The 11,026-nt window shown below is 46.7% G+C and overlaps 1 non-coding gene and 2 pseudogenes across 1 annotated transcript; 1 reads left to right on the top strand and 2 right to left on the bottom strand.

Annotated features, from left to right (window-relative positions):
- The first annotated feature begins 4,677 nt into the window (after positions 1-4,677).
- LOC130473974 (zinc finger protein 501-like) lies at positions 4,678-9,877 on the top strand (annotated as a pseudogene).
- Positions 8,493-8,611, bottom strand: LOC130493603 (5S ribosomal RNA; annotated as a pseudogene).
- A 124-nt stretch (positions 9,878-10,001) lies between the features above and the next one.
- LOC130493601 (5S ribosomal RNA) lies at positions 10,002-10,120 on the bottom strand. The gene has a single exon (XR_008933983.1). It is a non-coding gene; the product is annotated as a 5S ribosomal RNA (ribosomal RNA).
- Positions 10,121-11,026: the final 906 nt, after the last annotated feature.

Below are 11,026 nucleotides of genomic sequence, written 5' to 3' on the forward strand. Positions count from 1 at the left end.
TATAACATGAATATCACTTGGTCGGGCCGACGATGTGTACCAAATACATACATACATACATACATAACTACATACATACACACCAACTTTATAGGAGATACCAACTTTATAGAAGACACAAAGTCAATTAATGATATTCGGTTCTTGTAGGTTATCCGGGCTGTGTGACCGTGGTCTTGGTAGATGGTACCAAGACCACGGTCACACAGCCCGGATAATCTACAAGAACCGATGAACTCTGACCGTGAAAGCCTTTGACAATTAATGATATTGTTTTTTACTTAAAACACAAACAAGTTTACAGCAATAATTCTCTTACAGTATTTTATTTAACAGTCTTATTGTTATTGTTTTAAGTATATTTGTATTTTAAGTAAAAATAAAAATAATATCATTAACTGCATATGTCTTCTATAAAGTTAGTATCTCTAGTCCCTCGCATTAATTTTTAAAAACTTTTTTAAACGGGGTGGGGGCTGCCTTGGCTGGCGAGCTTGCAGCAGGTTCACCAGCCCACATCTGGACGGGGTGTGTGTGTGGCTGCCTTGAATGGTGAGCCTGCAGCTCTGCCCCAGTCCAGAAAAACAGGGGGAAAGAGAGAGAAGAGAAAGAGAGACAGAAAGAGTGAAACACATAGGAGAGAAAGAGAGAGAGAGAGAGAAAGAAAGAAAGAGAGAGAGAGGAAAAAGAAAGAAAGGAGAGGGAGGGGAGGGGAAAGGAAGGTGAGAGAAAGAGGTAAGAGAGAAATAGGGATAAAGAGAGAGAGAGAAAGGTATAAGGAGCGAGAAGGAGAGGAAGAGAGAGGGAAGGAGGGAGAGAAAAATAAAGATAAAGAGGTATAAAGAGAGGGAGACAGGGAGGGAAAGACAAAGAGGGAGAGGGATTGTGCTGGTTGGTCTCTCGGGTTGCTTCAGCCCCGGGCTGCCCAGAAAGAGCCGGGGAAGGGGGGCTGGCTGCCTTGGCTCCGCGGGCCAGAGAAAAGCCCTCTGTGGGCTGACCCCCGCATGTTTGACACCCCTGCTCTAGGGTGTGATTCCGACAAGCATCATCCTCAAGAAGCTCTCTGACTTGGCAGCTGATCTGAAGTCAAGTCAGTCTTTATTACGGCCCACAGGGCACTCAGAAGCAGAGTGAAACACTAACAGAAGCAGAAAACCGATAAAAACACTGATATAAAATTAAGTAACTACGTAAAACCTCTCCATGCATCACTTGTCTTAGGATACCTACAGTTAAAAGGGTAGAATCTGGATAAATTAGGCACTGGACATTATTTCAGCTGGTATTTTCATGCAGAAGATAGAAACTTGGTCATAGAAACCATAATTCTTTGGTCAACCCCTGCCAGTAAGATGGTTAGAATCTTCAGCGCAGAGAACCTTTTCTTATCAGCCAACAGCAGTTTCAATAAATGAAGCATGCCTGTACGTAAGAACGTAAGAAAAGCCCATCAGGTCCATCAGTCTGTTCACACAATGGCCAACCAGATGCCTCAAGGAAGCCCACAAACCAGACCACCTGCAGCAGCACCATCCTGCCTGTGTTCCACAGCACCTAATATGACAGGCATGCTCCTCTGATACCAGAGAGAATAAAAGCCCCAGTGGAAAAACATGTGAACCGATGTCTCTGGAGGCCGAGAGAGGAGGTTGCCAAGGATCCTTCCGGAGGGTTCTGAGCTGTTCTTTACTTATGGTTGGTTCCCCTGAAAAGGGGAGGGGGCTTCAGTGACCACAGAAATAGCAACACTGGGGTTAAATGGTCAAGATAGGTCAGTGTTGGCTTTACAGTCAATTAGAATTGTTTTTAACTTTTTATTTGACTTGACAGAGAGAAGCCCAGTTCTTTGCAATTGTCTGAGTTTGTATTTCTTGGGTATTTCCAGTACATTATAACTGTCAGAGGCTGAAAAAAATACTAATGCAATATTTCTTTATCCTTGGTTTGATGTGTTGCATTCTTTTAATCTATTGAGTGGCCGATGGGATTCCTCGTTGTTTCTTGGGTGCTCGAGGACAGGAATCGATGATGATATCTTCCTCTTTCAGAGATCGCCAGTGTCCTTTGAGGAGGTGGCCGTGTTCTTCACAGAGGAGGAATGGGCTCTGCTGGATTCAGGCCAAAGAAAACTCTTCTGGGAAGTTACAGAGGAAAATTATGAGACTGTCGCCTCTCTGGGTAAGGATCATTTCCCTTTTATTAGAAGCACGGAAGAGAAGGGAGGGGATGGCATCTTCCTTTGACACTCTTCAATTTCAGGAGACCATTCCCTTTGTCACAGAGGAAGGAGTGGAACTTCCGCCGCTGGGGATGTTACAGCCCCAGAAAAGGAAAGCTCTAAGTATTTCAGTACTGTTTTGTCTGTCAGGGAATATTTCTCTGGAAATCTTAGAACGGGGAGGTGAACTTTGCCCCCCTGCCCCGGACAGGAATCCCCCCCTACTTTCCTTCCCCTGGAAGTTTTTGATGTTCAGCTGTTGTTCTGCTTTGGCACTTTCTGCTTTAACTTTCACAAGTAGTCGTTTCAAATCTTCGCTGTTTTCTGGCAGTAATGTGGCATCATCAGCATATCTCAAATTGCTAATGTTCCTCCCCCCAATTTTCACTCCAGCTTCCTCTAAATCTAATACACGGTGAGAAGTGGCCATTGATTCCTACTCTCTGCTTCCTATCTTTAAGCCACCTCTCAATCCTCTTTTCCTATGACTATGACGTTTGCGTAGCAGTCTTTGGTGGGGGACTTTGTGTATTTGGATTTCCAAAAGGCTTTTGACAATGTCCACCGGCTCACTCTTGTCCACATGCTTATTGACACTTTCAAAAAGCTAATAGGTTAGTGAGACAGGACCTATCTTTGCAGAAGCCATGTTGGTTTTTCTTCAGCAGGACTTGCCCTTCTATATGCTTGACGATTCTATCTTTAGTACTGCTGGCCCCGCCTTCTGCTGGGTGAGCCTTTAATTGAATTAGGCTCCTCCTCGCCAGAGGCAGACTACAGTTAGCTGAGCTCAGAGTAGGCGTGGGAAAGAGAGCTGCTAAACTGGGAGTCTTGAGAGCAGTTTGGAAATTATCAGGGAAGTACAGGAAAAAACTGAACCATTTCAGCAATGGATTGCAGCTGCATGGCTAGTGAGGGGCTGAGGCAGTGACATGCAATGTCTGTGGCATGTCTGTATTCTTACTTGAGGGTAACAACAATTACATGGCTTTTCTTATGTTCTAAGGGAAGTAAAGGCTTCCTGTCTATGTTCTACCACTGCGATGTTATAATACTGATAAGCGGAATGCATCTCTCTCTTAGCTTGGATACATTCTTTATCAAATCAGGGCTTCCGTCCCATTACTGCATTAATGTCTCTAACAAGGAATGGATAAGGGGTAGACAAGAAAGCAATTAAAAGCCAAAAAGCATTCCAAAGCCGCTTCAAATCAAGCCCAATTATAGCTGTCTAATAGTTATAGAGTTCCGATGGAGTCTTGCAATGTTATCAGCTGGTTGATTTGTAAAATAAAATCACCTCCGTCCCTTCATTTCATTCTCCATAGGTTTGGCTAATTTAAAGCCAGAAATTAATTATTGTTTAAAGTTCCAATTATAATTATTAAACAGACATACACAAAAAGACCCAAAACAAACACACTGAGCAGGCAGACCAAGACTCACTCACTGTAGCCCGTCGCTCGTTCCTCATTCTGTCAGTTGTTTCAAACGGATCAGAGACAGAAGCTCAAGAAAATAAACCTCCTCCTCCTGCACTTAGACAAGGATCTCCTTTAATTAGGAGACTTCCAGATCACTCAGGCCCATGAAATGAGGGTGGCTTAGAAAGCTCCCTTCTCAAAGAGATTCTAACCGGTCGCCATGTTGCTCCACCTCCCAGGTTTCCAGTCTTAATCCCTCTTTTTAAAATTTCAGATTTTTCTGCAAACCTGGGTGTTTTCTTAGGTTTTTGGAAATATCTGTCCATGGCTCAAACATCCAGTTTTATGTCTGTCCATATTTTTCCTTTTTTTAAAAACAAAAATATATATTTTTAAATACAAGTGTTTTTTTTAAAAGCATTTCTTTTTTCCATTCTGTCTCTCTGTGCTTCCTACATCAACACAACAGAAATGTATCTGCTAACTGGCATTTCTACCTTTTCATTCTTCTTGGATTTCTGTCTCTCTTTTGCAGTTCCAGGATTGAGGGAGATGGTGAGGGAGAAGGAATCAGCAAGATCGGATATTGGAAAAGTTGAAGTTCTGCAGATGGAAGCGAAATCTAGGGAACAAACTGTACCAAAGCGAGAGTGCAGAAGGAAAAGGAAAGCCAAAGAGAAACAGAGGAAGAAATTGGTTGGCTATCAGTCCAGAAATCAACCTGAGATCTCAGCCCAAGAAGAAATACGGAAGAGAAAGAGAAGGCCTAAGGGTGCCATAAAAGACACAAGGTTCCGCTGGAAAACATATAACTGCCTGGAGTGTGGGAAAAGTTTCTATTATAATAGCAAACTAACTCGACATCAAAGACTTCACACTGGGGAGAAGCCATACAAATGCCTAGAGTGTGGAAAGTGCTTCTCTTGCAATGGCAACCTAACTAGACATCAAAGGGTTCACACGGGGGAAAAGCCATACAAATGCCTAGATTGTGGAAAGTGCTTCTCTCAGAATGGCGACCTAACTCAACATCAAAGGGTTCACACAGTGGAGAAGCCATACAAATGCCTGGAATGTGGAAAGTGCTTCTCTTGGAATGGTGACCTAACTAAACATCAAAGGGTTCACACAGGGAAGAAGCCACACAAATGCCTGGAGTGTGGAAAGTGCCTCCGTTCCAATAGCCAACTAACTAAACATCAAAGCCTTCACACAAGGGAGAAGCCATACAAATGCCTGGAGTGTGGAAAGTGCTTCTCTCAGAATGGCCACCTAACTGTACATCAAAGGGTTCACACAGGGGAGAAGCCATACAAATGCCTGGAGTGTGGAAAGTGCTTCTCTCAGAATCACCAACTAACTCTACATCAAAGGGTTCACACGGGGGAGAGGCCATTTGAATGCCTAGAGTGTAGAAAGTGCTTCTCTTCCAATGGCGGCCTAACTGTACATCAAAAAGTTCACATGGGGGAGAAGCCATACAAATGCCTGGAGTGTGGAAAGTGCTTCTCTCAGAATCACCAACTAACTGTACATCAAAGAGTTCACACGGGGGAGAAGCCATTTGAATGCCTAGAGTGTGGAAAGTGCTTCTCTTGCAATGGCAGCCTAACTCAACATCAAAGGGTTCACACGAAGGAGAAGCCATTTGAATGCCTGGAGTGTGGAAAGTGCTTCTCTCACAATCAAAAACTAACTGTACATCAAAGGGTTCACACGGGGGAGAAGCCATATAAATGCCTGGAGTGTGGAAAGTGCTTCTCTCGGAATGACAGCCTAACTGTACATCAAATGGTTCACCTGGTGGAGAAGCCATATAAATGCCTGGAGTGTGGAAATTGCTTCTCTCAGAATGGCCACCTAACTGTACATCAAAGGGTTCACACAGGGGAGAAGCCATACAAATGCCTGGAGTGTGGAAAGTGCTTCTCTAGGAATGGTGTCCTAACTGCACATCAAAGGGTTCACACAGGGGAGAAGCCATACAAATGCCTGGAGTGTAGAAAGTGCTTCTCTCGGAATGGCAGCCTAACTGCACATCAAAGGATTCACACGGGGGAAAAGCCATACAAATGCCTGGAGTGTGGAAGGAGCTTCTCTTGGAATGACAGCCTAACTGCACATAAAAAGCTTCACACGGGGGAGAAGCCAAAGAAATGCCAGGAGTGTGGAAAGTGCTTCTCTCAGAATCACCAACTAACTATACATCAAAGGGTTCACACTGGGGAGAAGCCATATAAATGCCTGGAGTGTGAAAAGTGCTTCCCTCGGAATAACAACCTAACTGCACATCAAAGAGTTCACACAGGGGAGAAGCCATACAAATGCCTGGAGTGTAGAAAGTGCTTCTCTCAGAATGGCCACCTAACTGTTCATCAAAGGGTTCACACTGGGGAGAAGCCATATAAATGCCTGGAGTGTGGAAAGTGCTTCTCTCAGAATGGCAGCCTAACTGCACATCAAAGGGTTCACACAGGGTAGAAGCCGTACAAATGCCTAGAGTGTGGAAAGTGCTTCTCTTGCAATGGCAGCCTAACTCAACATTGTGTTTGGCGGTTTGCTGCACAGTTTCCTGATCTGGATTCTCAACATCATATCCATGACGGCTTCCCCCCTCCAAGAAATTCCAGGAGTACCTTGTGATTAATTATGCATCCCCTGTAAATCGGAGCTTCTGAGTCTGAGCTGCCTTGTTGCAGTTTGCTTGGAGGGGGTCAGCTCTTAAGGGACTGCTCCCCGAATGTGCCTGTGCTTTTGCAAAGCTGGGTATTTCTCCCCTCCTTTCTTCAACAGCTCCCTGCCAGGAGCTGCCTTCCAGCCTCTCTTCAGTTGGTGTCTTCCTGCACATTTCATGAAGGTTTTACTCCTCTGAGTCCTGCCCATAAAGAGCGATTAAACCCAATGCAAGGCACATCCACCAATTTCTACTTCTACCCCCCAAACGGCCTACAAGAAACATGCTTAGCTGCAATGCTCGATGAATGGGAAATTCTGCATTCTTGAACATCACGGAAAACTGGCTGGATACTTTTCTTCTGTTGACTTTTTTTTTTGTCGTCTTTATGTAAAGTGAATGTCTAATGTCTGTTTCATGACAGAAATGCTGTAATTTCCTTTGTGTAGAGAAGAGAGATCTGTATGCTGAACAGTACATCATGGAGTGTCTACATTACTGTTTTAAAAATGAACTTTAAAAAATAGTTTTCTTCAACTCAAAACAGTTCTTCATGATAAGATTGGATTTCTGAACCCATCTCAAATTTATTGAGAGTAGTGTTGTGAGATGTTTGGACTTTACAGCTGGCTAGAAGAGGGAATGCACACTTTTCTGTCCTGTCAAAATATTCACATCTCCGAATCAGTTGAAAGCGATTCCAGTTTATTGGAATACAAAAATGTTGAAAGAAGCCAGTTAGTTTCTCTACAAAATAATACAATCTCTTACAAGCCCATTTCATTTTGCTTTATTGTCAACAACCATCACTCAAGTTCATTTTATTCTGCTTTACTGTGAACAAACATCACTCAATCATACAATCCAATGATGGAGTATGTGTGCCTTGTTCTATTATCCCTCTGCTCTGCCACTTGTCTACTTCAAGTGCCACAAGTGCAGACTGTCTTCTTGTCGTGGCACATGGTATTCCCAGGCATTCTCCCATCCAGGTACTAACCAGGCCTGACCTTACTTAGTTTCCGAGATCAGACGTGATCGGGCGTGTTCAGGATAGTATGGCCGTAAGCAATACTTGTGCCTCTCCTTCCTCACTTCAACATGATGCAGGCCCTCCTTCCACCCACCCCACCCCCCAATTAATTTTTCTTAGCTTTCAGGAAATTGGGCCATCACCCTGCCACACAGCACTAGCCTGGGCACCCCACACCACCACGCCTGCTCCCCCCAAGCAGGGCACACACGTCCATCCCCTCCAAGCAGCCACATGCTGGCCTTGCACACCCACAACCTCTCCTCTCCCTGCTATTTTTTTTTGGGGGGGGGGCTTCTTCTCACTTCCACCCCGCCTCCAGCAGCCCAGGTCCCATATCGACTTCTTTGGGCAATTGCTTCAACCATCTGTCCAGAATGGGTTTGGTGTTCCCGGCTTCAACGCTGCAAACTCCCCAACTCGGTGGGGCGCAGGCAAGGATCCCTCGGCTTAGAAAAACACACCTTCTGCTGGCACTAGGGTTGCCCGGTCCCTCTTCGCTGTCGGTGGGAGACTTTGGGGGCAGAGCCTGAGGAGGGCGGGGCTTGGGGAGGGGAGGGACTTCAATGCCATAGAGTCCAATGGCCCAAACAATGATCTGATCTCTATCGGCTGGAAATCAGTTGTCATAGCAGGATATGGCCAGCTAGTACCTGGAGGTTGGCAACCCTAGCTGGCACGGGCCAACTTTCGCCACCTCTCCAAGCTGTGGAGAGCCTTTCCACCATGACAGTGGCTAGAATGCGCTTCTAGCATTTGGGAAACCCCAGTTCAAATCCCCACTCTGCCATGGAAACTGGCAGGTGACCTTGGGCCTCTCTGGGGTGGATAATTTTTTTAAAAAATTAATAATCCGATTTTTTTAAAAAATTAAAATGTTTTTTAAACTTTGAATCAGATTTAAATCACTTCTCTACTTCAAGTGGCACAAGTGCAGACTGACTTCTTGTGGCATTTCATTTGGCAGCTTTGTTAAGTGTCTGTGAAGCTTTCGGGCAATGCGTCTGCAAAGGGTGAAGGATTGCGTTGTGTGAGTAACGTTTCCCTGGCCGGCTGATGCGCTCCTGCAAGCAGGGGGGGGGAAGAGAGAGAGGGGGCGAAGGGGCTGAGCCACAGTGCCTCCCGCTGGTGCCAAAAAAAAAATGCCTACAGCACCCGGTATTCCCAGGCGGTCTCTGATCCAAGTACTAACCAGGCCTGACCTTGCTTAGCTTCCGAGATCAGACAAGATCGGGCGTGTTCAGGGTAGTATGGCCATAGGCAACAATAGGGGCTCTCCTGCCTCACTTCAACATGATGCAGAATTATGCTCAGCTACAATGCTTGATGAATGGGAAATTCTGCATTCTTGAACATCATGGAAAACTGGCTCGATACTTATCTTCTATTGACTTTTTTTGTTGTCGTCTTTATGTAAAGTGAATGACTAATCTTTGTTTCATGACGGAAATGCTGTAATTTCCTTTGTGTAGAGAGATCTGTATGCTAAACAGTACATCATGGAGTGTCTACATTACTGTTTTAAAAATGAACTTTAAAAAAATAATTTTCTTCAACTCAAACAGTTCTCCATGATAAGATTGGATTTCTGAACCCATCTCAAATTTATTGTTGACAGTAGTGTTTCGATATGTTTGGACTTTACAGCTGGCTAGAAGAGGGAATGCACAATTTGCTGTCCTGTCAAAATATTCACGTCTCCGAATCAGTTGAAAGCGATTCCAGTTTCTTGGAATACAAAAATGTTGAAAGAAGCCAGTTAGTTTCTCTACAAAACAATGCAATCTCTTACAAGTCCATTTTGTTTTATGGTCAACCACCATCACTCAAGTTCATTTTATTTCTGTTTTATTGTGAACAATCATCGCTCAATAAACATTTTCAAAATCATACAATCCAATGATGGAGAATGTGTGCCTTGATCTATTACCCCTCTGCTCTGCCACTTCTCTACTTCAAGTGGCACAAGTGCAGACTGCCGTCTTGTAGTGGCATTTCATTGGGCAGCTTTGCAGGTGTCCGTGAAGCTTTCGGGCAATGTGTCTGCAAAGGGTGAAGGATTGCGTTTGTGTGAGTAATGTTTCCCTGGCCGGCTGATGCGAGGAGGCTGCTGAGGAGGCTGGCTGGGGACCTCGGGCAGTCCGGGCTCACAACCCACTCAGCCCAGCCTACCTCGCAAGGTTGTTGTGATGGTTACCCGGAGGGCGGCAGAACCACGTAAGCCGCTGGCGACCCAGTGCAGGGTTTGAAGGAAACGAATAAGCGGAGAAAGGGTAAAGGGACGCTTTCGGTGTGCGATGTTTCCTTCCCTTCCCTTCCCATTAGGTCCATTAAAGCCGGAAGGAGACCAGTCCTCTCGGCAGACAGGCCGGCAGCAGAGAGCCCAGGGAGAAAAAGGCAGCAGCTCTGTGCTGCCGCTTCTCTGCTTCAACTGCAGTGCAGACTGCCACCTTCTTGTCGTGGCATTTCCTTTGGCGGCTTTGTTAAGTGTCCGTGAAGCTTTCGGGCAATGTGTCCGCAAAGGGTGAAGGATATGCTTTGTGTGAGCAACGTTTCCCTGGCCGGCTGATGCGCTCCTGCAAGGGAGCGGGGAAAAAGAAGAGGGGCGAAAGGGAGCTGGCCACAGCGCCCCCCGCTGGTGCCAAAAGGGAATGCCTACAGCACCCGGTATTCCCAGGCGGTCTCTGATCCAAGTACTAACCAGGCCTGACCCTGCTTAGCTTCCGAGATCAGACAAGATCGGGCGTGTTCAGGGTAGTATGGCCGTAGGCAACAGCACCGACTCTCCTGCCTCACTTCAACATGATGCAGGCCCTCCTCCCACCCACCCCCAATTACATTTTCTTAGCTTTCAGGGAATTGGGCCACCACCCTGCCACACAGCACTAGCCTGGGCACCCCACATGCCCACGCCTGCCTCCCCTCCACACAAGGCACACACGCCCATCCCCTCCAAGCAGCCACACGCTGGGCTTTCTCACCCACAATCTCGCCTCTCCCTGCTATTTGGGGTGGGGGGCATTCATCTCACTCCCACCCCTCCTCCAGCAGCCCTCTGCGCAGGCGCCCCATCGAACCGCTCTGGCAGTTGCTTCAGGCCCCTCTCTGGAATGGCTTGGGGGGTTCCCGCCTTCAACAATGCGAACTTCCCCGGCTCGGTGCGGCGCTCGAGACTCCCCTCCGCCACCACCTTGGGGAAACACACCCACCTCCCACCGGCACGGGCCAACCTTTTTGCCACCTTTCCAACCCGCGGGGAGCCTTTCCGCCAGGACAAGCGGCGGGGATGCGCGTCCAGCATTTGGGAGACTCAGGTTCGAATCCCCTCTCTGCCTGCCGGGGAGGCTGGCCGGGGACCGCGGGCAGTCCGGGCTCACAACCCACGCAGCCTAGCCTACCTCGCAAGGTTGTTGTGATGGTTACCCGGAGGGCAGCAGAACCTGCTTGGGATCCAAAGAAATAGATTCAGGGTGGCCCTCTGAACCTGACTCCGTCTGGGCCTTATGAAGAGCACCCCCGCCCCTCAGTTAGTCCTACAATTGCATGTAACCTGCAAATCATTTGAAGGAAAAGAATAATCCGAGGAAGGGTAAAGGGACGCTTTAGGTGTTCTATGTTTCCTTCCCTTCCCTTCCCGTTAGGTCCACCGAGGCCAGAAGGCCTCCAGTCCTCCCTGC

The sequence above is a fragment of the Euleptes europaea genome, chromosome 1, assembly GCF_029931775.1.
Source record: "Euleptes europaea isolate rEulEur1 chromosome 1, rEulEur1.hap1, whole genome shotgun sequence".
Taxonomy (NCBI): domain Eukaryota; kingdom Metazoa; phylum Chordata; class Lepidosauria; order Squamata; family Sphaerodactylidae; genus Euleptes; species Euleptes europaea.